Source organism: Schistocerca piceifrons, chromosome 1 (genome assembly GCF_021461385.2).
Source record: "Schistocerca piceifrons isolate TAMUIC-IGC-003096 chromosome 1, iqSchPice1.1, whole genome shotgun sequence".
Lineage (NCBI taxonomy): Eukaryota > Metazoa > Arthropoda > Insecta > Orthoptera > Acrididae > Schistocerca > Schistocerca piceifrons.
The window spans coordinates 1054289664-1054317569 of record NC_060138.1 but is presented as its reverse complement, the minus strand read 5'-3'; the positions used below and the strand labels follow the sequence as shown (position 1 = coordinate 1054317569).

Here is a 27906-nt window from a genome sequence, read left to right as displayed (position 1 = left end):
TATGTATTCGCAATACATTACATTTGTCTACGTTAAGGGTCAGTTGCCACTCCCTGCACCAAGTGCCTATCCGCTGCAGATCTTCCTGCATTTCGCTACAATTTTCTAATGCTGCAACTTCTCTGTATACTACAGCATCATCCGCGAAAAGCCGCATGGAACTTCCGACACTATCTACTAGGACATTTATATATATTGTGAAAAGCAATGGTCCCATAACACTCCCCTGTGGCACGCCAGAGGTTACTTTAACGTCTGTAGACGTCTCTCCATTGATAACAACATGCTGTGTTCTGTTTGCTAAAAACTCTTCAATCCAGCCACACAGCTGGTCTGATATTTCGCAGGCTCTTACTTTGTTTATCAGGCGACAGTGCGGAACTGTATCGAACGCCTTCCGGAAGTCAAGAAAAATAGCATCTACCTGGGAGCCTGTATCTAATATTTTCTGGGTCTCATGAACAAATAAAGCGAGTTGGGTCTCACACGATCGCTGTTTCCGGAATCCATGTTGATTCCTACATAGTAGATTCTGGGTTTCCAGAAACGACATGATACTCGAGGAAAAAAGATGTTCTAAAATTCTACAACAGATCGACGTCAGAGATATAGGTCTATAGTTTTGCGCATCTGCTCGACGACCCTTCTTGAAGACTGGGACTACCTGTGCTCTTTTCCAAACATTTGGAACCTTCCGTTCCTCTGGAGACTTGCGGTACACGGCTGTTAGAAGGGGGCCAAGTTCTTTCGCGTACTCTGTGTAGAATCGAATTGGTATCCCGTCAGGTTCTGCGGACTTTCCTCTGTTGAGTGATTCCGGTTGCTTTTCTATTCCTTGGACATTTATTTCGATGTCAGCCATTTTTTCGGTTGTGCGAGGATTTAGAGAAGGAACTGCAGGGCGGTCTTCCTCTGTGAAACAGCTTTGGAAAAAGGTGTTTAGTATTTCAGCTTTACGCGTGTCATGCTCTGTTTCAATGCCAGCATCATCCCGGAGTGTCTGGATATGTTGTTTCGAGCCACTTACTGATTTAACGTAAGACCAGAACTTCCGAGGTTTTTCTGCCAAGTCGGTACGTAGAATTTTACTTTCGAATTCACTGAACGCTTCACGCATAGCCCTCCTTACGCTAACTTTGACATCGTTTAGCTTCTGTTTGTCTGAGAGGTTTTGGCTGCGTTTAAACTTGGAGAGAAGCTCTCTTTGCTTTCGCAGTAGTTTCCTAACTTTGTTGTTGTACCACGGTGGGTTTTTCCCGTCCCTCACAGTTTTACTCGGCACGTACCTGTCTAAAACGCATTTTACGATTGCCTTGAACTTTTTCCATAAACACTCAACATTGTCAGTGTCGGAACAGAAATTTTCGTTTTGATCTGTTAGGTAGTCTGAAATCTGCCTTCTATTACTCTTGCTAAACAGATAAACCTTCCTCCCTTTTTTATATTCCTATTAACTTCCATATTCAGGGATGCTGCAACGGCCTTATGATCACTGATTCCCTGTTCTGCACATACAGAGTCGAAAAGTTCGGGTCTGTTTGTTATCAGTAGGTCCAAGATGTTATCTCCACGAGTCGGTTCTCTGTTTAATTACTAGAGGTAATTTTCGGATAGTGCACTCAGTATAATGTCACTCGATGCTCAGTCCCTACCACCCGTCCTAAACATCTGAGTGTCCCAGTCTATATCTGGTAAATTGAAATCTCCACCTAAGACTATAACATGCTGAGAAAATTTATGTGAAATGTATTCCAAATTTTCTCTCAGTTGTTCTGCCACTAATGATGCTGAGTCGGGAGGTCGGTAAAAGGAGCCAATTATTAACCTAGCTCGGTTGTTGAGTGTAACCTCCACCCATAATAATTCACAGGAACTGTCCACTTCTACTTCACTACAGGATAAACTACTACTAACAGCGACGAACACTCCACCACCGATTGCATGCAATCTATCCTTTCTAAACACCGTCTGTACCTTTGTAAAAATTTCGGCAGAATTTATCTCTGGCTTCAGCCAGCTTTCTGTACCTATAACGATTTCAGCTTCGGTGCTTTCTATCAGCGCTTGAAGTTCCGGTACTTTACCAACGCAGCTTCGACAGTTTACAGTTACAATACCGATTGCTGCTTGTTCGCATTGACGGTACTTTCAACAGTGGACGTTACATTCCAGATGTGTTACGACCCGTGGCTCTACCCTTCATTCGATCTACCCTACATTTCAGCAGGATAATGCACGACCGCATGTTGCAGGTCCTGTACGGGCCTTTTTGGATACAGAAAATGTTCGACTGCTGCCCTGTCCTTCTTATCGCTAGCTTTGGAGTTGTAAATGTTTACACCTCTCATTATCTTCTCTGTTACTGCTGTTAAAAGAGCGTGAACAGTGTTCTCAGGCCAATTGTAGATCCCATACGGACAAATTACCTCCTTACACCAACTAAAGTTAACAACCGACCGGTAGGCACGCAGTGTGGGGCTACAATTTGCTGCTTTGGTACACTACTGGCCATTAAAATTTCTACACCAAGAAGAAATGCAGGTGATAGACGGGTATTCATTGGACAAATATATTATACTAGAACTGACAGGTGATTACATTTTCACGCAATTAGGGTGCATAGATCCTGAGAAATCAATACTCAGAACAACCACCTCTGGCCGTAATAACGGCCTTGATACTCCTGGGCATTGAGTCAAACAGAGCTTGGATGGCGTGTACAGGTACAGCTGCCCATGCAGCTTCAACACGATACCACAGTTCATCAAGAGTAGTGACTGGAGTATTGTGCGAGCCAGTTGCTGGGCCACCATTGACCAGACGTTTTCAATTGGTGAGAGATCTGGAGAATGTGCTGGACGGGGCAGCAGTCAAACATTTTCTGTATCCAGAAAGGCCCGTACAGGACCTGCAACATGCGGTCGTGCATTATCCTACTGAAATGTAGGGTAGATCGAATGAGGGGTAGAGCCACGGGTCGTAACACGTCTGAAATGTAGCGTCCACTGTTGAAAGTACCGTCAGTGCGAAGAAGAGGTGACTGAGACGTGTAACCAATGGCACCCCATACCATCACGCCGGGTGATACGCCAGCATGGCGATGACGAATACACGCTTCCAATGTGCGTTCACCGCAATGTCGCCAAACACGGATGCGACCATCATGATGCTGTAAACAGAACCTGGATTCATCAGAAAAAATGACGTTTTGCCATTCGTGTACCCAGGTTCGTCGTTGAGTACACCATCGCAGGCGCTCCTGCCTGTGATGCAGCGTCACGGGTAACCGCAGCCATGGTCTCCGAGCTGATAGTCCATGTTGCTGGAAACTTCGTCGAACTGTTCGTGCAGATCGTCTTGCAAACGTCCCCATCTGTTGGCTCAGGGATCGAGACGTGGCTGCACGATCCGTTACAGCCATGCCGATAAGATGCCTGTCATCTCGACTGCTAGTGATACGAGGCCGTTGGGATCCAGCACGGCGTCCCGTATTACCCTGCTGAACCCACCGATTCCATATTCTGCTAACAGAAATTGGATCTCGACCGACGCGAGCAGCAATGTCGCGATACGATAAACCGCAATCGCGATAGGCTACAATCCTACCTTCATCAAAGTCGGAAACGTGATGGTAAGCATTTCTCCTCCTTACACGAGGCATCACAACAACGTTTCACCAGGCAACGTCGGTCAACTGCTGTTTGTGTGTGAGAAATCGGTAGCAAGCTTTCCTCATGTCAGCACGTTGTAGGTGTCGCCACCGGCGTCAACCTTGTGTGAATGCTCTGAAAAGCTAATCATTGGATATCGTCTCGGTTAAATTTCGCGTCTGTAGCACGTCATCTTCGTGGTGTAGCAATTTTAATGGCCAGTAGTGTAGTTCGCACTAACCTGGACAAACAGGACCGCCGCGCTGAACAGGTCATGCTGTGGACTTGCCGGTCAGTTGTTGAGCGCCTGTGTCACGGTGACGGGGCCAGGCTCTGTTCTCCAGTAGATCGTGCGAACCAGTAAGCGCCGCTGGGAGCCCATCGTCAGCGTCTTCAGGCCGAGACTTGAGTCGCCGACTGCGCGCCAGGCGGAGCGCTCAAGTTTGCGGAGTTGGAACGCCGCACTGGCCTTGCTGGCAGCAGACGAGATACGTTATCAGCGGGCAAACTCACCAGAGTCAACAGGTACAAGGCTGCGCTGCGCCACGACGCGGCTGAGTGCGAAATCAGCGGCCGCGGCGGCGGCCGTGGCCACGCAGCCGTCAAAGGCCTTTCCGATCTTACCTCTTACCAATGCGAGACATACAGGCTGGTCCATTGATAGGGACCGGGCCAAATATCTCACGAAATAAGCATCAAACGAAAAAACTACAAAGAACGAAAGTTGCCTAGCTTGAAGGGGAAACCAGATGGCGCTATGGTTGGCCCGCTAGATGGCGCTGCTATAGGTCAAACGGAGATCGACTGCGTTTTTTTTAAATAGGAAGCGCCATTTTATTACACATTTGTGAAGTACGTAAAGAAATATGAATGTTTTAGTTGGACCACTTTTTTCACTGTGTGATAGATGGCGCTGTAATAGTCACAAAGTTTTAAGTACGTGGTATCACGTAACATTCCACCAGTGCGGACGGTATTTGCTTCGTGATACATTACCCGTGTTAAAATGGACCGTTTACCAACTGCGGAAAAAGTGAATATCGTGTTGATGTATGGCTATTGTGATCAAAATGCACAACGGGCGTGTGCTATGTATCCTGGTCGGTATCCTGGATGACATCATCGAAGTGTCCGAACCGTTCGCCGGATAGTTACGTTATTTAAGGAAACAGGAAGTGTTCAGCCACATGTGAAACGTCAACCACGTCCTGCAACAAATGATGATGTTCAAGTAGGTGTTTTAGCTGCTGTCGCGACTAATCCGCACATCAGTTACAGACAAAATGCGCGAGAATCAGGAATCTCAAATACGTCGGTGTTGAGAATGCTACATCAACATCGATTGCACCCGTACCATATTTCTATGCCCCAGGAATTGCATGGCGACGACTGTGAACCTCGTGTACAGTTCTGCCACTGCGCACAAGAGAAATTACAGGTCGTTCACAGATTTTTTGCACGCGTTCTATTTAAGGACGAAGCGTCATTCACCAAAGCGGTAACGTAAACCGGCACAATATGCACTATTGGGCAACGGAAAATCCACGATAGGTGCGACAAGTGGAACATCAGCGACCTTGGCGGGTTAATGTATGGTGCGGCATTATGGGAGGAAGGATAATTGGCCCCCATTTTATCGATGGCAATCTAAATGGTGTAATGTATGATGATTTCGTACCTAATGTTCTACCGATGTTACTACAAGATGTTTCACTGCATCACAGAATGGCGATGTACTTCCAACATGATCGATATCCGGCACATATCTCGAGTGCGGTTGAAGCGGTATCGAATAGCATATTTCATGACAGGTGGATTGGTCGTCGAAGCACCATACCATGGCCCTCACGTTCACCGGTTCTGACGTCCACGGATTTCTTTCTGCGGGGAAAGTTGAAGGATACTTGCTATCGTGATCCACCGACAACGGCTGACAACATGCGTCAGCGCATTGTCATTGCATGTGCAAACATCACGGAAGGCGAACTACTCGCTGTTGAGAGGAATGTCGGTACACGTATTGCCAAATGCATTGAGGTTGACGGACATCATTTTGAGCATTTATTGCATTAATGTGGTATTTACAGGTAATCATGCTGAAACAGCATGCGTTCTGAGAAATGATAAGTTCACAAAGGTACATGTATTACATTGGTACAACCGAAATAAAATGTTCACACGTACCTATGTTCTGTATTTTAATTTAAAAAACCTACCTGTTACCAACTATTCGTCTAAAATTGTGAGCCATATGTTTGTGACTATTACAACGCCATCTATCAAAAAGCGAAAAAAGTGGTGCAACTAAAACATTCATATTGCTTTACGTACTACACGAATATGTAATAAAAATGGCAGTTTCTATTTTAAAAAAACGCAGTTGAAATCCGCTTGACCTATGGCAGCGCCATCTACGGATCAACCATAGCGCCGTCTGGTTTCCCCCTTCAAGCTCGACAAGTTTCATTCTTTCTAGTTTTTGCGTTTGACGCTTATTTTGTGAGATATTTGGCCCGATCACGATCAATGGACCACCCCGTACACTGCCTGCTGTGCCGAGGAAGATTGTTACATTCTCGCAAAGAACCATCGTTCATATTTCACGCCTTCGATGTGAAAAAGGTTGAAGAAGATTGTGAGGTTAATTTCGTATTCGGCTTGTGGCTTGGTAAGTACTGGTTCCCACCACACTGTGTAGTATCCTGATGAGACGAAACAACATGACCGCTACCAACTGCGAGATTTCATGGCTATTTACCGATCTTCAATGACGTTATCCGCGGTTTAGTTTTGAAACGTATTAGTGGCAACAGGTGAACATTTCTGCCGGATCAGGAGTCGAACCCGGATCTCACGCTTTACGCGAGCGTCTTAATCGCCTCGGCCATCCGAGCACGCTTCCCATCCGACTCAAACTGCAGACACGTTGCACGCGAACAACAATAAAACTGACAAACTGCAGGGGCGGATCCTCGACTGAAAATGGAGGAAAAATGTGTTACGAACATATGTCCGGAAATGGACGGTGTGTGTGTGTGTGTGCAAGGACAACAAAAAATGGTTCAAATGGCTCTGAGCACTATGGGACTTAACATCTGAGATCATCAGTCCCCTAGAACAACCAACCTAAGGACATCACACACATCCATGCCCGAGGCAGGATCGAGTCTGCGAGCGTAGCAGTCGCGCAGTTCCGGACTGAAGCGCCTAGAACCGCTTGGTCACCGCGACCGGCAAAGGACAACAAATCGTCCCGAAACACAGTACAGAGCTGCATCGCATCCACATCACAACAGATGTTCGAAATGGCCTCCATAGGACTGCTGGTGATGGTAGAGGTTGTCATGCAGGATACACACAATCGTACTTTGGCTTACACCATGTATGCGGGTCACTTGCCTGGAGCTTGTACTAGGATTCGTGTCAACATCCTGTAGGACCCGGTCCTCCAAATGCGGTGTACGCACAGTCCGCCGCCTCCCAGCACGTTTGCCTGTCTGAAGGGATCCATGATCTGATAAACGCCCAAAAAGGGCTTGAAATGTTGTGTGATACGGTTGGTGTCAGGATAGCAGTTGTTTTGGTATAACGGTGCTGCCTCTCGACCGCACCGTGGCAGTACTCAAACACCATCTGGGCTTGTTCCCGACATGAATACAGGACCATTCTGCTGCTCACAGCCCGCATCTCGTGGTCGTGCGGTAGCGTTCTCGCTTCCCACGCCCGGGTTCCCGGGTTCGATTCCCGGCGGGGTCAGAGATTTTCTCTGCCTCGTGATGACTGGGTGTTGTGTGATGTCCTTAGGTTAGTTAGGTTTAAGTAATTCTAAGTTCTAGGGGACTGATGACCATAGATGTTAAGTCCCATAGTGCTCAGAGCCATTTGAACCATTTTTGAACACCCATGCAACGGAAGCTCCGAATATCAGTCTAAAGGAATGTTTCACCCTCATTTTGTCATTATCCACCCTCAGTCGTGTGCCTCACGCTGGACAATAGGAGTGTTCGGTAGTTGCAGCCACGTCGATCAGAACTTAACGCGCGTCGCCACGGGTGGGATGCGGCGACAAGTGCAAGAGCGGCTGCAGCGTCGACGGAGGTCGCGGCCGTCGGAAGCAGCGGCGCGGGTCGTGGCCGCGCACGCGCAGGCGCAGCAGGGAGGCACGTTATTTACGGAAGGCAAACAGCCAGAGTCAACAGGTGGCCGCCCTCAGCCGAGGTCGCGCGACGCACTCCATCTCTGCGCCCGGCCGCCCGGCACTGCATCAACAGGTTACGCAGCGGGACAGGGCCCGGTTATCTGTCACCCTACCCAGCGCAAAGAAGGGAAAGCAGAAAGGTGAAAGGAGTATATAGAGGGTCTATACAAGGGCGATGTACTTGAGGACCATATTATGGAAATGGAAGAGGATGTAGATGAAGATGAAATGGGAGTTACGATACTGCGTGAAGAGTTTGACAGAGCACTGAAAGATCTTGAGTCGAAACAAGGCCCCTGGAGTAGACAACATTCCATTAGAACTACTGCAACGCAATCTGACTTTCAGTAATCCCTACAAGAGAATGGCCCTGACTACATTAACCTATACGTTTCACAAATCACTTACCTCACAAAAATCTTCGTTACTCGAACTACTGCAAAACAGCGAGCGCCGAGCTAAATAAAAGATTCAAACTACGGGAGGCACTAACTACTGATAGGCATAGTTATCAAATGAAAGATTTTGATAGAGAACAAACAATGTATTTGCCTTAATATTGTTCAAAAGTCATATTATATATATCAGTTCATGACATCCAGTCTTACAAATTTACTCTTTCTTAATGAGATACGTCCAGATCGTCCGCTTTCAAAATTCCACCATCTCTCTCCCCACACCCACCACTGGTGGCGGCTCACCTCCAACTGCGCAACGCTACGCGCTGTTAACATTCAGCTGCCCAACACTACAATGGCAATTTCTTCAGCATGGTTTGAGAGCCGATCTTCAAATTTCAAAGCTATTGACTTACCTTCTTTCTCTAAACTTATTTCAGCATCGTGAAAGTTTAAGATTGCTTTGTATTCATTCAAAAAGTCTACTCCCAATATAATTTCCGTCGACAATAATGGAACAATAATAAAGTTCATAGAGAAGCTGTGGCTTCGACAAAAGAATTCTAAGTTGGTTTGTTGGCGTACATCTACACTTTCTCCAAAGATTGCACCTTGTAATTTAATCTTACGTAACGGAAGCGTGGGGCAATCGTTCGATTTGTTGCATTTGCTAAAGGCTGTTTCACTAATTACTGAAATGGGACTGCCAGAGTCAGGTACTGCCGTAAATTTCACGTCATTTACTGTAATGTGAATCACAGGATATGCAATGTTGTTATGTTTTACGTCGTGTTCCTGGAGTAAGATGTCCCTAATGTCTTCCATTTTTACGTAATTGCTAGCTACGGCAGCTGCGTCGTCAGTTTCATAAGTACGTTTTGTGGCTGCCAGTGGTATGAGTCATTGCCTATTGTCTCTCTGCTGGCGCACGTCGTTATTGGGATTTGGAGACCTAACTTCTACAAATTCACCTTGTCGAGAGGGCCCTGCCCTGTTTGAATCCCGCCAGTTTTGATGCAATTCTGGTCTGTCGTTACGATCATATCGTCTATCGTTATGTAGGTAGATTCCATAGTTTCTCTCTTGTCGGTCACGTGGTGGAGAATTTCTCGCGGAGTCGTAACTGCGCGCTGGACCGTTGCGTCTGAAGTTATTCTATCTCCCATGACAATAATTATATTGGTTCCCATATTGTCTGTTTCTCTGATTGTCTCTGTGATAGTCATTACTGCGGAGAGGTGATCTTTCCCTGTAATTATTACTACTCTGCCAACGGTTGTCATATGGGTGGTGTCTGTTTTGGTCACGATTTACGTTGTAAGAATAGCCTTGTCGTGTCCATTTATTATTTCTGTCATCGTGGAATTGTGACGGATGTGACCTGTAATTGTTGTGTTCCTGTTTTCGCGTTCCACGATTGTCAGTGTCAATTTCTAATTCTTGTAAGAGTCCCTGAAAAGCTTCAATGTCGTCTTTGCAACGTCCTGCCAAAATAATATGTCGTAAATGTTCAGATAATTTGATTAAGCAAATGCGGATGAGTTCTGAGGGTCTGTATGGGTTTGACAGGTACTGATTCTTGTGCAACATGTCTTCAAAATATTTCACAAGACTGGAAAATTCAGATTGTTCGAAATGTTTCATCATTATGATGCTATGTTTTACTCGGTCTTGTGTGGCTTGAGACCAATATGCTGAGAGGAAGGCATGATAAAATTCTCCTTCACTGTGACAATCGTGAATGACCGATCGCATTCTTTCAGCTGGTTCATTCTCTAAGTAGCCACACATAAATTCTAATCTGTGCTCTAATGACCAGTTGGGAGGAAAAGGCAGCAGGGGTAAAATACAGGGAGCGAAAGGCTATTTACAATTTGTACAGAAAGCAGATGGCAGTTATAAGAGTCGAGGGGTATGAAAGGGAAGCAGTGGTTGGGAAGGGAGTGAGACAGGGTTGTAGCCTATCCCTGATGTTATTCAATCTATATATTGAGCAACCAATAAAGGAAACGAAAGAAAAGTACGGAGTAGAATTAAAATCCATGGAGAAGAAATAAAAACTTTGAGGTTCGCCGATGACATTGTAATTCTGTCAATGACAGCAAAGGACTTGGAAGAACAGCTGAACGGAATGGACAGTGTCTTGAAAGGAGGGTATAAGATGAACATCAATAAAAGCAAAGCGAGGATAATGGAATGCAGTCAAATTAAGTAGGGTGTTGCTGAGGGAATTAGATTAGGAAATGAGACACTTAAAGTAGTAAAGGAGTTTTGCTATTTCGGAAGCAAAATAACTGATGATTATCGTATTAGAGAGGATATAAAATGTAGAATGGCAATGGCAAGGAAAGCGTTTCTGAACAAGAAAAATTTGTTAACATCTAGTGTAGATTTAAATGTCAGGAAGTTGTTTCTGAAAGTATTTGTATGGAGTGTATTCATGTATGGAATTGAAACGTGGACGATAAATAGTTTAGACAAGAAGAGAATAGAAGCGTTCGAAATGTGGCGCTACAGAAGAATGCTGACGATTAGATGGGTAGATCACATAACTAATGAGAAGGTACTGAATAGAATTGGGGAGAAGAGGAGCTTGTGGCACAACTTGACTAGAAGAAGGGATCGGTTGGTAGGACATGTTGTGAGACGTCGTGGGATCACCAATTTAGTATTGGAGGGCAGCGTGGATGGTAAAAATCGTATAGGGAGACCAAGAGATGAATACACTAAGCAGATTCAGAAGGATGTAGGTTGCAGTAGGTACTGGGAGATGGAAAAGCTTGCACAGGATAGAGTAGCATGGAGAGCTGCATCAAACCAGTCTCAGGACTGAAGACCACAAGAACAACAACAACAACAACAACAACAACAACCCAGCGCCAGGAAAAAAACAGGAACAGGAAGGTTAGGGTTTTACCTCCCGTTGAGGACGATACTTCAGAGACGAACTCCGATCGGGAAGAGAGGGGGAACATGATCAGTCGCGTCCTTTTCCTGGCATTTGGCTTACGTGTGCCTGACGAAGCAGTGAAATCGTAAATCTGCATGGCCGATGGGGCGTTCAATATCCTACCACTACAGTACCTCGCTCGATAACTATCTGGACCTGCACTTCTCTGAAGATACTGGCTGAAATACACTGACGTCACAAAGATCATGGGATACGTCCCGTTATCGTGTCGGACCACCTTTTGCTCGGCGTAGTGCAGCAGATCGACTTGGTATGGACTCAACAAGTCGTTGAAAGTCACCTGCAGAAATACTGAACCATGCTCTCTCTACAGTTGTCCAAAATTCTGTTGTCGGTGCAGGATTTTGTGCACGAACTGAATTCTCGATTATTTACATCTACATCTATATCCATACTCCGCAAGCCACCTGACGGTGTGCGGCGGAGGGTACCTTGAGTACCTCTATCGGTTCTCCCTTCTATTCCAGTCTCGTATTGTTCATGGAAAGAAGGATTGTTGGTATGCCTCTGTGTGGGCTCTAATGTCTCTCATTTTATCCTCATGGTCTCTTCGCGAGATATACGCAGGAGGGAGCAATATACTGCTTGACTCCTCGGTGAAGGTATGTTCTCGGAACTTCAACAAAAGCCCGTACCGAGCTACTGAACGTCTCTCCTGCAGAGTCTTCCACTGGAGTGTATCTATCATCTCAGTAACGCTTTCGCGATTACTAAATTATCCTGTAACGAAGCGCGCTACTCTCCGTTGGATCTTCTCTATCTCTTCTATCAACCCTATCTGGTACGGATCCCAGACTGCTGAGCAGTATTCAAACAGTGGGCGAACAAGCGTACTGTAACCTACTTCGCGTCAGTCTGGAACCGCGTGACCGCTACGGGTGCAGGTTCGAATCCTGCCTCGGGCATGGATGTGTGTGATGTCCTTAGGTTAGTTAGGTTTAAGTAGTTCTCAGTTCTAGGGGACTGACAACCTCAGATGTTAAGTCCCATAGTGCTCAGAGCCATTTTGTAACCTACTTCCTTTGTTTTCGGATTGCATTTCCTTAGGATTCTTCCAATGAATCTCTGATTCCAGTTGCTGACGTGCTATATTGTAGCTAAATGATGTGGGATCTTTCTTTCCATGTATTCGCAGCACATTACACTTGTCTACATTGAGATTCAATTGCCATTCCCAGCTCCATGCGTCAATTCGCTGCAGATCCTCCTGCATTTCATTACAATTTTCCACTGTTGCAACCTCTCGATATACCACAGCATCATCCGCAAAAAGCCTCAGTGAACTTCCGATGTCATCCACAAGGTAATTTATGTATATTGTGAATAGCAACGGTCCTACGACACTCCTCTGCGGCACACCTGAAATCACTGTTACTTCGGAAGACTTCTCTCCATTGAGAATGACATGCTGCGTTCTACGAATGTTCGATGGGATTTATGTCGGGCGAACATAGCCATTTGCTGTCAATGAACGGTTCAGTTGGACCAGAGGACCCAGCATATTCCATGTAAACTCAGCCCATACGATTGTGGATCCACCACCAGCTTGCTCAGTGCATTGTTCACAAATTGGGTCCAAGGCATTGTGGGGTCTGAGCCAGAGTCGAACTCTGTCACCAGCTGTTACCAACTGAAATCGGGACTCGCCTCACCAGACCACGATTTTCCAGCCGTCTGCGGTCCAGCCGAGATGGTCAAGAGCCCACGAGTGGTGCTGCAGGCCATGTCGTGCTGTCAGCAAAGGCAACAGCTCCGTCACAGTGCTAACCGATGTGTTTTTTTACTGTACAAGAAACTGAATTTGATTGTATGAACTAACTTGCTCAGAATATTATCCGTGTCTGTCTGAACACATTTTGTACAGATCCGGCACACAGTTTTAATCTGTCACGAAGGAGGAGGTTCCTAAACAGCGCACACTCCGACGCAAACTAAATGATTCATTCTACCCCCCGTCTGTATTCTTCTAAACTTCAATGACTCTGACCTGTTTGGATCTACATCTACATCTACATTTATACTCCGCAAGCCACCCAACGGTGTGTGGCGGAGGGTACTTTACGTGCCACTGTCATTACCTCCCTTTCCTGTTCCAGTCGCGTATGGTTCGCGGGAAGAACGACTGCCGGAAAGGCTCCGTGCGCGCTCGAATCTCTCTAATTTTACATTCGTGATCTCCACGGCAGGTATAAGTAGGGGGAAGCAATATATTCGATACCTCATCCAGAAACGCACCCTCTCGAAACCTGGCGAGCAAGCTATACCGCGATGCAGAGCGCCTCTCTTGCAGAGTCTGCCACTTGAGTTTGCTAAACATCTCCGAAACGCTATCACGCTTACCAGATAACCCTGTGACGAAACGCGCCGCTCTTCTTTGGATCTTCTCTGTCTCCTCTGTCAACGCGACCTGGTACGGATCCCACACTGATGAGCAATACTCAAGTATAGGTCGAACGAGTGCTTTGTAAGCCACCTTCTTTATTGGTGGACTACATTTTCTCAGGATTCTCCTAATAAATCTCAACCTGGCACCCGCCTTACCAACAATTAATTTTATATGATCATTGCACTACAAATCGTTCCGTACGCATACTCGCAGATATTTTACAGAAGTAACTGCTACTAGTGTTTGTTCCGCTATCATATAATCATACAATAAAGGATCCTTCTTTCTATGTATTCGCAATACATTACATTTGTCTATGTTAAGGGTCAGTTGCTACTCGCTGCAACAAGTGCCTATCCGCTGCAGATCTTTATGCATTTCGCTGCAATTTTCTAATGCTGCAACTTCTCTGTATACTGCAGCATCATCAGCGAAAAGCCGCATGGAACTTCCGACACAATCTACTGTATATTTTTGTGGTTCAAACGTGCTAACTGATATTGATCCCATTTCCTGCTAATACGTAAAACTGAAATTCTGTAGGCAACTGGTGCCCATGCAGCATTAAATTTCCATCCAGCATAAATTTAAGACTAGGGCTCCGGAATGGTGGAAGAACGTCTTTTTTTGTTGTTGTTGTTGTTGTTGTGTACGTTTACTGAGAACCCATATATGATTATTTTTACACATCCAAATAAAGAAATTTTGAGCACAATTTCTTTTTAAAACTTGTTGCTCTGCTTTGCGTTTATAAATAGTTTGAACGGACGCATGGCGAAAAATAATTCACTATAATATGAACGATCCTTCCGCCCCTCGCCTTCTACACACACACACACACACACACACACACACACACTTCTGACGTAATATAATGTAAATGAAGCAGGATGAACCTGTCATTCACTCATTCTTGACGTACACACCACACAGACAAAACACAGGAACGGTCAGCATAAATTTCGTAACATACGCGAACCGGTTCGTCATCTATTAATCCTATGTGTCGCATGCTGAATATAATATTTTTTTATAGGTATTAATGAAAATACATAGTCGATGACATGAAAATGTACTGTAATTGAAGTTTCTTTAAAAATAATTTCTTACATTCTATAGAGTCCATATCCTAGACCGAGAACACAGCACAAAGGTTAAGTTTAAATAACCTTCACTGGCATCTTTACGTAAGTTCTCCACGGGCTCCCTAATTCAGAAGAATGCTGGTTTGTCCTCCAACAGAGCAACGGTTCTACACGTCTGAGTTCTAGCAAATTCTACGTCTGTGATGACCGTCATGCTGACAAGTCATTAAACTTCTCTCCATATATATAAATTTTGGAGCATGGAAACAATTAACTTCTCTGGCAGATTTGGTAAAGGATTCCGTTAACATCTACTGTTTTGTCAGTGTTATGTTTATCTAATTGCTAAAGTGTCTTTCTAGTCTGCATCAAACGCGCAACGAGTGAATATACAAATTCGCTGTGGTCGTTTTTTCGTTCGAAAAAAACGAAGGGTTAACTCATTCGCAAATTCGGCGTAAAACCTGAAAGGGATTACATGGGGCCCTGAAGCTATGTTCACTTTTAGCGATTTAAGCTGTCAACACCATTGACTCCAATATTTAAAAGGTGAACCAGAACTCCACCGACAAACTTCGGGAGGTGGCAGTATGGGCCAACACAAGAAAACAGTTTCCAGTAAACATGAACTCCAAAATGCATATCTTAAGATTTATGAGCACTTGTCCAGTAGAAGACAGATGTTTCACAATAGCAAAGATAAACAGCTGCTCATAGTTCTAGAGGTATGCATTTTAGAGTGCATGTTTACTAGTCTTTTCTTCTTGTTTTGGTCCATACTAGCACCTCTGAAAGTTTGTCGATGGAGTTATGGTTCACTCTACAATCTCGCCTTTGTAATGCTACAAGGATTAAAGCCGGCCGGAGTGGCCATGCGGTTCTAGGCGCTTCAGTCCGGCACCACGCTGCTGCTACGGTCGCAGGTTCGAATCCTGCCTCGGGCATGGATGTGTGTGATGTCAGGTTGGTTGTTCTAGGGGACTGATGACCTCAGAAATTAAGTCCCATAGTGCTCAGAGCCATTTGAACCAATTTGAACAAGGATTAAACAGAGGCAATACTGGATTTCCTTGTATCTAAAGGAATTTGAGAAAAGTGCGCATTTATTCAAAGAGCAGTTAAAGGAATATGATATATTAGGGTACAACACGTTACTAAACACAAGGACCTATAAACGATGTATTAGGTTGCGTTATAGCTGTACGTAGTTTCTGTTATCATACGTGCTCGAAACTAGTAATGTGGAACAAGCAATTTCTTTTGGGTTCTTAAACATCACGGGATGTTTACGTCTTCCGTGTTACTTTTTCATTATTTTTATTTCATGCCTCCGCCCCATATGGAGGGGGGGGGGGGAGTAGGAAGGGGTAGGTTGATAAAAATATACGTTTTGTACAATAAAAAGGCAGATAGTCAGTTGCAAAAGATAAAATACAAAAGGTTAATACGGTGACTAATTACAATACAGACACTGATAAATAGAAAATGAGTGTCGCACACGAATATACAAAAACAGGTAGACAGTTGCATAAGGTAAAACGAGAAGGCCGATGTGTTGGTAAATTAAAATAGATACATAGATGACTGAGGAGACGAGTGGATGTAGACTGCCGCACGGGATTAGCCGAGCGGTCTAGGGCGCTGCAATCATGGACTGTGCGGCTGATCCCGGCGGAGGTTCAAGTCCTCCCTCGGGCATGGGTGTGTGTGTTTGTCTTTAGCATAATTTATGTTAAGTAGTGTGTAAGCTTAGGGACTGATGACCTTAGCATTTAAGTGCCATAAGATTTCACACACATTTGAACATTTTTGATGTAGACTGTTGGGGATAGGAGTATCATGGGAAAGTAGGTCATAGGCGGGGGTTTATAAAATGTGTGTGAATTCCTAATGGACCAAACTGCTGTGGTCATCGGTCCCTAGACTTACACACTATTTAAGCTAACTTAAACTTATGCTAAGAACAACACACACACCCATGCCCGAGGTAGGACTCGAACCTCCGGCGGGAGGGGTGGGGGTTTATATGGGTAGCTGATGGGATCAGGAATTGGGGAAGAGTGGAGAGGGATGCGATTCCGAACCAAGACTTATGAAGTGGGTGGAGAGGATTGCAGGGAAGGAAGCCCTAACAAGGGAAGGGCTGTAGGCATCTCCTAGATGTGGTAGGACGGGTAGTTATAAGGGCGGATTTCGTGGTCGGATAAGGGAAAGTGATTAATGCTTTGTTGGGAGAGGACGTGCAGGTGTTGTGTTGGGGCTCTGAGCACTATGGAACTTAACTTCTGAGGTCGTCAGTCCCCTACAACTTAGAACTACTTAAACCTAACTAACCTAAGGACATCACACACATCCATGCCCGAGGCAGGATTCGAACCTGCGACCGTAGCGGTCGCGCGGTTCCAGACTGTAGCGCCTAGAACCGCTCAGCCACCCCGGCCGGCGATCAAGTATCTGGAGGGAGCTATAAGAGGAGGGAGGAGCATAAGTCCATGACACATTTGCATAGCAGTCCTCCGGGTTTTATATCAAGCGTCATGTATTTGCTATTTTCTTTATTTAGTCTGTTGTGTCAGTTACAAATAAGAGTACCGTTTGACTCTTCTATATTTTCTGTCATGATATCTTTGAAATGGAGTACATGTCGGTATAATTCTGAGAGCCTGTGTAGATAGGAAGAGACAAAGACCATTCAGACGAATACACGTGTCGAAACGCGGAGTAAAAGCGGAATAACACAGACGGCTGGGGACCCTCCGCATAGCAACTGGTCGCTGCAGCAGAACACGGGACGCTGTGTTCGTCAGACGGCCTCGTAAAGCGTGGCGCCTGCATAAATATACCGTCTGACGGAACTAAAGAGAACGCCAGCAAGCGCTGCGCTTCCCTGCTGGCAACAAGTGGTAAACACACTGTGCAGAAAGACGCCTCTCTCACACCGGCAACAACAGCAGATCACGTGATCAACGGCACGTGTCTCGCGGAGGACAACACGGAATTAACATCCTGCGCGCATTTGCTGCCCGATTGTACTCGCAGTTCTCACTATCTCGTGTTATCTCCTTGAGGCCAATAGTTTTCGAGCATTGTTTCTCTTACCCTCTCGCGTATTATTGGCTGATAGTAATATCTCAACACGAGAGTCATTATCTATATCAGTTCGGGAAGCAATATCAGCTGTACTGAGAGTTCTTGTTCGACACACATTTGTAGTGCAGATAGAAGAGCTGTTATTTATTGTGGCAATATTGACTAATACTTTGTCGATACGGTGAGTGTTTCCTATGTTTCAGGTGTAGATTGGCTTTGTACATCAATACCAGGGAAAAAGATACAATCAGTTCCCTGATCGATACTCGTAATCGATAGCAGCACCTCCCTATATGTGTTGACCACTTTAACTTTCTGAGTTAACCTGGTACTTTTCTTCAGTGTAGGTGTGTTATCCTAAATACTCAAAAGGACTCCTTTAGTCTGACAGTACTAGTAATGACAGGATGATATAATATACAGGGTGTTACAAAAAGGTACGGCAAAACTTTCAGGAAACATTCCTCACACACAAATAAAGAAAAGATGTTATGTCGACATGTGTCCGGAAACGCTTAATTTCCATGTTAGAGCTCATTTTAGTTTCGTCGGTATGTAATGTACTTCCTCGATTCACCGCCAGTTGGCCCAATTGAAGGATGGTAATGTTGACTTCGGTGCTTGTGTTGACATGCGACTCATTGCTCTACAGTACTAGCATCAAGCACATCAGTACGTAGCATCTTGACTGGGCCCCATTTTCTTCCACCTACGCTCAATGGAGCACGTTATCGTGATTTCATACGGGATACTCTACCTGTGCTGCTAGAACATGTGCCTTTACAAGTACGACACAACATGTGGTTCATGCACGATGGAGCTCCTGCACATTTCAGTCAAAGTGTTCGTATGCTTCTCAACAACAGATTCGGTGACCGATGGATTGGTAGAGGCGGACCAATTCCATGGCCTCCACACTCTCCTGACCTCAACCCTCTTGACTTTCATTTATGGGGGCATTTGAAAGCTCTTGTCTACGCAACCCCGGTACCAAATGTAGATACTCTTCGTGCTCGTATTGTGGACGGCTGTGATACAATACGCCATTCTCCAGGGCTGCATCAGCGCATCAGGGATTCCATGAGACGGAGGGTGGATGCATGTATCTTTGCTAACGGAGGACATTTTGAACATTTCCTGTAACAAAGTGTTTGAAGTCACGCTGGTACGTTCTGTTGCTTTGTGTTTCCATTCCATGATTAATGTGATTTGAAGGGAAGTAATAAAATGAGCTCTAACATCGAAAGTAAGCGTTTCCGGACACATATCCACATAACATATTTTCTTTCTTTGTGGGTGAGGAATGTTTCCTGAAAGTTTGGCCGTACCTTTTTGTAACACCCTGTATATGGTGTTGCGTGTATTTTTATATGTGGTACCTTAATATGTACGTTTTTTCTCTGCGTCGAACAACTGTCCCACAAACACATCACAAACTTTACTACCATAGGTTTCTGTACAGTCGTACTGCACCACTCAGTGACCCACATGTGTGAGTATAGACTAAGCGTTTTACGTCCACGCGTACAACATCAAGATCTGACCTGTTACCCAGGGGAAAAAATAGGCATTAGTGACTTGCTCTTGCCACATGTACTTGGAGGTACTAAAATTGAACTAAATTCCGTCCGAACAGGTTTTGAAGACCCAACGGTAACGACCGAGCCCCGCGTCGTCGTCACACCACATGTGTCACTGGATGCAGATATGGAGGGGCATGTTATCAGCACACCGCACTGCCGGCCATCCTCAGGTTTCCTGACCGAAGCCGCTGCTTCCCAATCACATAGCTCCTCAATTGGCCTCACAAGAAGTGAGTGCACCCCGCTTGCCAACAGCGCTCGGCGTAGCGGACGCCATCTTGCGAGTTTGTAAAACTGTTTAATTTAGGACCCATAAATTTCGTCCGCCTCCATGAACCTATAGTCACTGGTTACTCGAGCCGATGGTGCTCTCAAATCGTCGGGTAAAATTAGCTCAATGGCGAATAATTAAAGATTAATTATGACGACTTTTGAAACAACAATTTGTTCAACTCGAGGTGCATATCAAACGATGGCTGAGCTGTACCATGCAGCAGTAGATACTGGTGACAGGCCTTGTTGCCAGTCCACGAAAAGACTGCACTCTACAATGTGACATTATCGACTGTTTTACTGTACCATAAACTCCATAAAACCTCAATTTATCTAGGACAGGGGTGGGCAATTGTTTTGGCTCGGGGGCCACATTACAGACACAGAGGTTAGCGGAGGGACGCACCTTATAAACTTTTCACTTCTAATGCCGTATATATACTGGCAGTATGCCCAAAATTTTTATAAAAATGCAAGTTTTCTTTATTTCTAATCACATATCACACACAGAGTTGCTATTTCGGATGTATCAGTGAAAGCATTAAAATGCATTGATTAGTTAGCTTTACATTTCATAAAAGGTATCATAAAATTCTTCAATATCTGTGCTTTCGTCCATTGCCAGTGAAAACCAAACAAAATCTTCGCTCACAGTCTTTAGCTGGTCTGCAAGTTCGTCACTAATTAAATCAATGCGCCGCGCTGTAGTCCTCCTTGACAACGAAATGCTCTCAAATTTGGTTTTGACCTCAGGACACATGGGGACTGATGACCATAGATGTTAAGTCCCATAGTGCTCAGAGCCATTTCAGCTAAAATCTCGGGACACAATACACTTGCACACTCTACCATCCACTGTTTAATAAACTCGTCATCCGAAAAAGGTTTGTTTCGTTTAGCAAGGTTATAGACGACCATGAAACTTGCTTCTGTAGCACTATTTTGAAGCCGTGTTTGCTTCGTAAATAACGCTTGTTGCTTGTTCAAGCGTTTCACGAACTCCGCTGCTTTTATTTTTCGTTCTTCATCTGAAAGTTTGCAGCTAAAGTCACTGTGTTTTGTTTCGTGATGTCGTTTCAGATTGTACTCCTTGAATACGGCAACTGTATCGTGGCATAGTAAGCATGCGACTTTATTTCCTGCATCAATAAAGAAATATTTGGTCGTCCAGTCTTCATTAAACAGACGGCACTTATCACCGACTTTACGCTTCTTCTTAATCGTTCAAAAGAGGAAAGGCCGCTGGACCTGATGGGATACGAGTTCGATTTAACACAGAGTACGCGAAGGAACTTGCCCCCCTTCTTGCAGCGGTGTACCGTAGGTCTCTAGAAGAGCGTAGCGTCCCAAAGGATTGGAAAAGGGCACAGGTCATCCCCGTTTTCAAGAAGGGACGTCGAACAGATGTGCAGAACTATAGACCTATATCTCTAACGTCGATCAGTTGTAGAATTTAGGAACACGTGTTATGTTCGAGTATAATGACTTTTCTGGAGGCTAGAAATCTACTCTGTAGGAATCAGCATGGGTTTCGAAAAAGACGCTCGTGTGAGACCCAGCTCGCGCTGTTCGTCCACGAGACTCGGGGGGCCATAGACACGGGTTCACAGGTGGATGCCGTGTTTCTTAACTTCCGCAAGGCGTTCGATGCAGTTCCCTAAAGTCGTTTAATGAACAAAGTAAGAGCATACGGACTATCAGACCAATTGTGTGATTGGATTGAATAGTTCCTAGATAACATAACGCAGCATGTCATTCTCAATGGAGAGAAGTCTTCCGAAGTAAGAGTGATTTCAGGTGTGCCGCAGGGGAGTGTCATAGGACCGTTGCTATTCACAATTTACATAAATGACCTTGTGGATGACATCGGAAGTTCACTGAGGCTTTTTGCGGATGATGCTGTGGTGTATCGAGAGGTTGTAACAATGGAAAATTGTACTGAAATGCAGGAGGATCTGCAGCGAATTGACGCATGGCGCAGGGAATGGCAATTGAATCTCAATGTAGACAAGTGTAATGTGCTGCGAATACATATCATTTAGCTACAAAATAGCAGGTCAGCAACTGGAAGCAGTTAATTCCATAAATTATCTGGGAGTACGCATTAGGAGTTATTTAAAATGGAATGATCATATGAAGTTGATCGTTGGTAAAGTAGATGCCAGACTGATATTCATTGGAAGAATCCTAGGGAAATGCAATCCGAAAACAAAGGAAGTAGGTTACAGTACGCTTGTTCGCCCACTGCTTGAATACTGCTCAGCAGGGTGGGATCCGCACCAGATAGGGTTGATAGAAGAGATAGAGAAGATCCAACGGAGAGCAGCACGCTTCGTTACAGGATCATTTAGTAATCGCGAAAGCGTTACGGAGATTATAGATAAACTCCAGTGGAAGACTCTGCAGGAGAGGCGCTCAACATACCCTCACCGAAGAGTCAAGCAGTATATTGCTCCCTCCTACGTATATCTCGCGAAGAGATGAGGATAAAATCAGAGAGATTAGAGCCCACACAGAAGCATACCGACAATCCTTCTTTCCACGAACAATAACGAGACTGGAATAGAAGGGAGAACCGATAGAGGTACTCATGGTACCCTCCGCCACACACCGTCAGGTGGCTTGCGGAGTATGGATGTAGTTGCTCAGAACGTCGTACTATTCACTCGGCGCGGGAGAAATACAGTGCTCCCATCAGCCACCGCGTGGAGCATAAATTTGCGCGAATAGCAGGATGCACAGTGCTTTTTTCCTTGCCACCTGGTGGCTGATGGTAGTGCTCCCATAATGCACCGCAGCCACATACAGCTAAGTTGGTTGCGTGACTGTAGACATACCTGTCGGTAGTGCGCAGTACCAAGTAGCGCAGACGCTCGCGGATTTTTTTAGTCGCGCGGGGAAGGGAAATTTTGTTTTTCCTATGATTTTTGCAAATGTCTTGGCGGGCCACACAAAACCCCTCCGCGGGCCACATGGGGGCCGCGGGCCGCTATTTGCCCACCCTTGATCTAGGAGGATGTAGTCGAATAGGATAGCTCACAGTAAATAGCAACAGGTGTTATTTTGTTATTTAATACTTCTGGCAGCCGGAGTGGCCGTGCGGTTCTGGGCGCTACAGTCTTGAACCGAGCGACCGCTACGGTCGCAAGTTCGAATTCTGCCTCGGGCATGGATGTGTATGATGGCCTTAGGTTAGTTAGGTTTAATTAGTTCTAAGTTCTAGGCGACTGATGACCTCAGAAATTAAGTCGCATAGTGCTCAGTGCCATTTGAACCATTTAATACTTCTGCAAGCAGTGAAGGAAACAAAAGAAAATTCGGAGTAAGTATTAAAATCCATGGAGAAGAAATAAAAACTTTGAGGTTCGCCAATGACATTGTAATTCTGTCAGAGACAGCAAAGAACTTGGTAGAGCAGTTGAACGGAATGGACAATGTCTTGAAAGGAGGGTATAAGATGAACATCAACAAAAGCAAAACGAGGATAATGGAATGTAGTCGAATTAAGTCGGGTGATGCTGAGGGAATTACATTAGGAAATGAGACACTTAAAGTAGTAAAGGAGTTATGCTATTTGGGGAGCAAAATAACTGATCATGGTCGAAGTAGAGAAGATACAAAATGCAGACTGACAATGGCAAGGAAAGCGTTTCTGAAGAAGAGAAATTTGTTAACATCGAGTATAGATTTAAGTGTCAGGAAGTCATTTCTGAAAGTATTTGTATGGAGTGTAGCCTTGTCTGGAAGTGAAACATGGACGATAAATAGTTTGGACAAGAAGAGAATAGAAGCTTTCGAACTGTGGTGCTACAGAAGAATGCTGAAGATTAGATGGGTAGATCACATAACTAAAGAGTAGGTATTGAATAGAATTGAGGAGTTTGTGGCGCAACTTGACTAGAAGAAGGGACCGGTTGGTAGGACATGTTCTGAGGCATCAAGGGATCACCAATTTAGCATTGGAGGGCAGCGTGGAGGGTAAAAATCGTTGAGGGAGACCGAGAGATGAATACACTACGCAGATTCAGAAGGATGTAGGCTGCAGTAAGTACTGGGAGATGAAGAAGCTTGCACAGGATAGAACAGCATGGAGAGCTGCATCAAACCAGTCTCAGGACTGAAGACCACAACAACAACAACAATACTTGTGCAAGTTGTGTCGCATGTAAACGAGGTGAACACCTGTTGGGAAGTAGAATGTTGCGTCGTGATTGGCAACTCTGGTGGCAGTGTGGAGGCCCCCAGGTTGTCACGGAGCGACGAGTATTTCGAGTGCGCAAGAAGGCGGCGCGCGATAAAGCACTCGACGGAGCCACTCCAACTGGAGGGCCAGTCCGCCAGATTGCAAGGACACTGCCTCGAGAGCCGAGAGCGCCCCACCTGTCTGCCACTGGCGCAGCCGCTTCCCAGCCAGCACGGCGTTCACACTCTCTCCAGTACTGTTGCGGCTCTTCAAAGCAAAGCCGCTAGTGTGGATGGACCGACGAGCAAAGGCGCGTCGGTGCAGCTACACTTGTGGTTTGATAACAGACACCTCTCTCAATTATGACTGCTGTTTGGACAGTGGTCAGCAGAATGAAGCCCTCTTCTGAAGGAATCAATGAGTGAAGTACTGACTTTTTATTTCTAAAAGTCCTGTGTTATTCCCAGAGGAGTAGACCATTCAGGTAGCACTCGATAACATTTGTGAACTCTAAAACTGCTCATTTGAGGGATCACAAATTAAAACAGTTGATCAATTTCTCGTTTCTGGACTTCTATCTTTTGCATAACACAACAGTTCATTACTTTTTATCCAAGCATATGACGCCATCTATCGTATATAACTTAACTAATTCCGCCGGAACTGCCGTGAAGGCCCAACGGTACTGACCGGCCGCCGTGTCATCCTCAGCCCACAGTCGCCCCTTGTGAAAGACATTGCTTTCCCCGAAAGTCGATAAAATTTTTCTTGTGCATTACCTTGTCATAGTACGTATGTATCATTTATTTAAACTATTCTTTTATTTGTTAATACGCCACATTGTTTCTTCATTCATTTTGCTACTGTTTTATATTTTATATTGTACGAATATGAATGTTCTGGTTTTATATGCTTTGTAAATCTTTGGTTAGGCTAGGAGAAGTACTTTGTCAGAGAGAGAGCGAACACTATCGATAGAGAGCGTGCGAGTTGTTGTGGTATCGTGGCCGACCTCGGGTGGGGAAACGTTGCAAAGTTCGGCGTGAAAGACGGTGATACGCGGAGGAACAATTAATTGAAGTGCGTCCGCTCTATCAATAGGAGATCCTGCATTGTTAAGGGAACAGTAAAACCTGAAAAGTATATCGAGTGTTTGCGGTGACGATTTTACTTTGTGAACTTGTGACAATTAGCCGTGAACCAGACACCATTGTCGTGTGGAGACACTAACTGTTACAACTGCGTGAAAGTGGAACAAACCAAAATGTTAAGGACAAGAACAGTGCTGGGATTTGATCAAGAAACATTTATTATATCATCCAAACTGTCTTAAAGACGACGACGTAAATTGAACTGATGTTTAACGGACTGTTATAGTGATAAACACATGTGACTGTTTTCCTGTGGCAACACGGTGAAAGAACTGTGCGAAGTATTGGCGTTAGCCGGCTATATATCGTAAATACTAAAGACATTGCATAACTCCGACCTACCCGCGCCGCGTGATTAATAAACTTTTAATAATAAAACGTCGCGCGCGTAACAACGCACACACTAGAACTATTATTATCGCGCCAGTGCTGCCAGCTGATTCGACTACAACGGAGACGTGGACCACCGCCGTAACTGGAATATTATTGAAACAGGAGGATCCATCATTATCTTCACGCCACGAACCAGGATTAACTTCACACATCGTCCGGGCGGACCACCGCTGACGTCATCGCACTGCCTGCAGCAACAGTTAAGACATTGAAAGAAAGTTCTTACGCTCTCTCTCATTTCAAAATTAAAGACAATTGTAGTTAAATTATCTATTTTAAACATACTGTCACAATATCAAGGTTCAATTTTGTTTAGTTCCAATAAATATTCTTTCTATTATTTCGTCTTGTTGACAGTGTTGAAAACCCGCCAAATTAAAGTTCAAATAATAATTTTCTTTTAAAATTCTTCTCAGACATTTTGCTTTTCATCATAATTTTATTTTAATGTTTGTGTGTAACTTCTTTTGGAGGGAGTACATATTTTATTTTTTGTGCAGTAAAATTAGCTATCATAAAATTACGTATATTACCAGCTCATGCTGTCCGCCATTACTGCTTGAAAACTGATCAATAGTATTTTTGCACCTATTTTCTCATTGGCTGTCAACTTCAAAATAAAATTACGTATCTCGTGGGCATCTAGCAGATGCGCGATGTCTATGTAGGCCCCCTACAATATATTTTTTTTTTTTTTTTTTTACTTTTGCTGGTTTACTGGAATTGTATTGACTTTAATTGTTCATTTGGCCCCCGTTAAAGTGATTTATCTCATCTATATAATAATTGTACTAAATTACCTAATTTATGTTTTATTACGTAAACATTGGCTTACCATATTTAGAATAAAATTGACGTCTTATTGGCCCCACATAAGATTCTGAACGTCCTGATAAAGACTATGCCATTTTTTTTTTCGTCCATGACTAACAGGGGTAGTCCGATTCCTTGTACAGGTCATGTTTTATTATTTAAAAGGTTTTTTTCAGAAGTAGAGAACCAGTTTCTTTACACGCTGGTTGCGGATACGGAGGGGCAAGTGATCCGCACACCGCTCTCCCGGCCGTATGTGAGTTTACGAGACCGGAGCCGCTACTTCTCAGTCAACTAGCTCCTCCGTTTGCCTCACCGGGGCTGAGTGCACCCCGCTTGTCAACAGTGCTCGGCAATTCATATGGTCACACATCCAAGTGCTAGCCCAGCCCGACAGCGCTTAATTTCGGTGATCTGACGGGAACCGGTGTTACCACAGCGGCAAGGCCTCAGCCTATGTATTATAGAGGGGGACTTGGTAATACAGTTTTAATAAGGAACCTATGTCCAGAATTGTACTGTTTTGATAAAAAAATGAGTTTCGGATAAAAAAACAGGACAAAAAATAACGATCTTATAGTTACCACTTGGATAGTTAAAACAGTAAAATGGTTTCTGGAACACCTTCTCAGTATTTATCAGTATTACAAGTTGTATTATACAGCCTCCATTAGGAAAGAACAGGTTTAATCTGTAACAGCAAAAAGTACAGGCCATCTTTCACATGAACAATGTTTTCCAGTGTCCAGACACGGAGATAATACTCTCTAATGAATTTTTGCTGTTTATACTGTTTCGTAATGCCGAAAATACTTTTTGGATCCGTGTTGTTTTGGCAACCCTCATACTTGGCAGTAGCTAATCGACAGCAGCAAACCGCTCGTAGAAATTCAGGTATTAAGACGAACTAAGTGCTCAGACTGGACAGCGAAGACTTCTGGCATTCGGATAAGTTCATTTATGGAAACCAGGATTGTCGGATGGAAACTTGACTCAAAGTTGCTGCTGCTGATGACGATTACTGTAAATAAAAAGGAACTCAACTACGTGGCTATCAGTCCCTCTATCCTCTCATGCCTTCCGAAGACTTAAGAACGATCCTTTTTTCTCCTCTCTTTGTTTATGTGTTTTGTACCAGGTACATGAAAGGACAAACCTTCTCACGGAGAAGGTTTGCCCTACTTCATTTTCCACATAGTAAGGCCTTCGAATATTGAAATACTGGAGTGAATCATCCCCTGTAAAACGAAATATCAGCTGTAAAGAAAATACCTTGCAAGTAGGCTGAGCTGGACGGAGATTAATAGGCACTTCTTTCATATTCGCATGTAACTATCAGTTGAGCCACGCTAGAAGTTCCCATTGCCCTATTTCAGAGAACGCAGCCGAGGATTTGGCATGTTACGTCACTACATTTGTATATAAAAATTCTGTAATTTTAACTGCGAGAAAGGCAGGCGCATAGAGATGAAAGTCTCGGAATAACAAAACTTAATTTTAGACGTGGACAGGGAGAAACGCCAGAAATGTACGTCTGCCCTGATACCGTTTTCTGTCATTAATTGGTCACGGCAGAAAAGAGAAAAATACATCAGCTCTTCCAGATACAGTCTCTCCTACGACAGCGTTTGTTTGCACAAGGTATTTACATTTCAAATTAGCTGTTGAGAAATTCGTTGCAATAATACTAAAGAGGTATCAGTCGAGATACAGATGTACTAATTGTTTTTGT

General features: G+C 44.5%; 1 protein-coding gene across 1 annotated transcript in view; it reads right to left on the bottom strand.

Moving 5' to 3' along the window:
* Positions 1-4003, bottom strand: part of LOC124742567 (receptor-type guanylate cyclase Gyc76C-like) — a 376341-nt gene extending 372338 nt beyond the window's left edge. The window contains exon 1 of the mRNA XM_047248805.1: positions 3892-4003. The gene's annotated coding sequence lies outside the window, so the exon portion shown is untranslated. The remainder of the gene's footprint in view (positions 1-3891) is intronic.
* Between the last annotated feature and the right edge of the window lie 23903 nt (positions 4004-27906).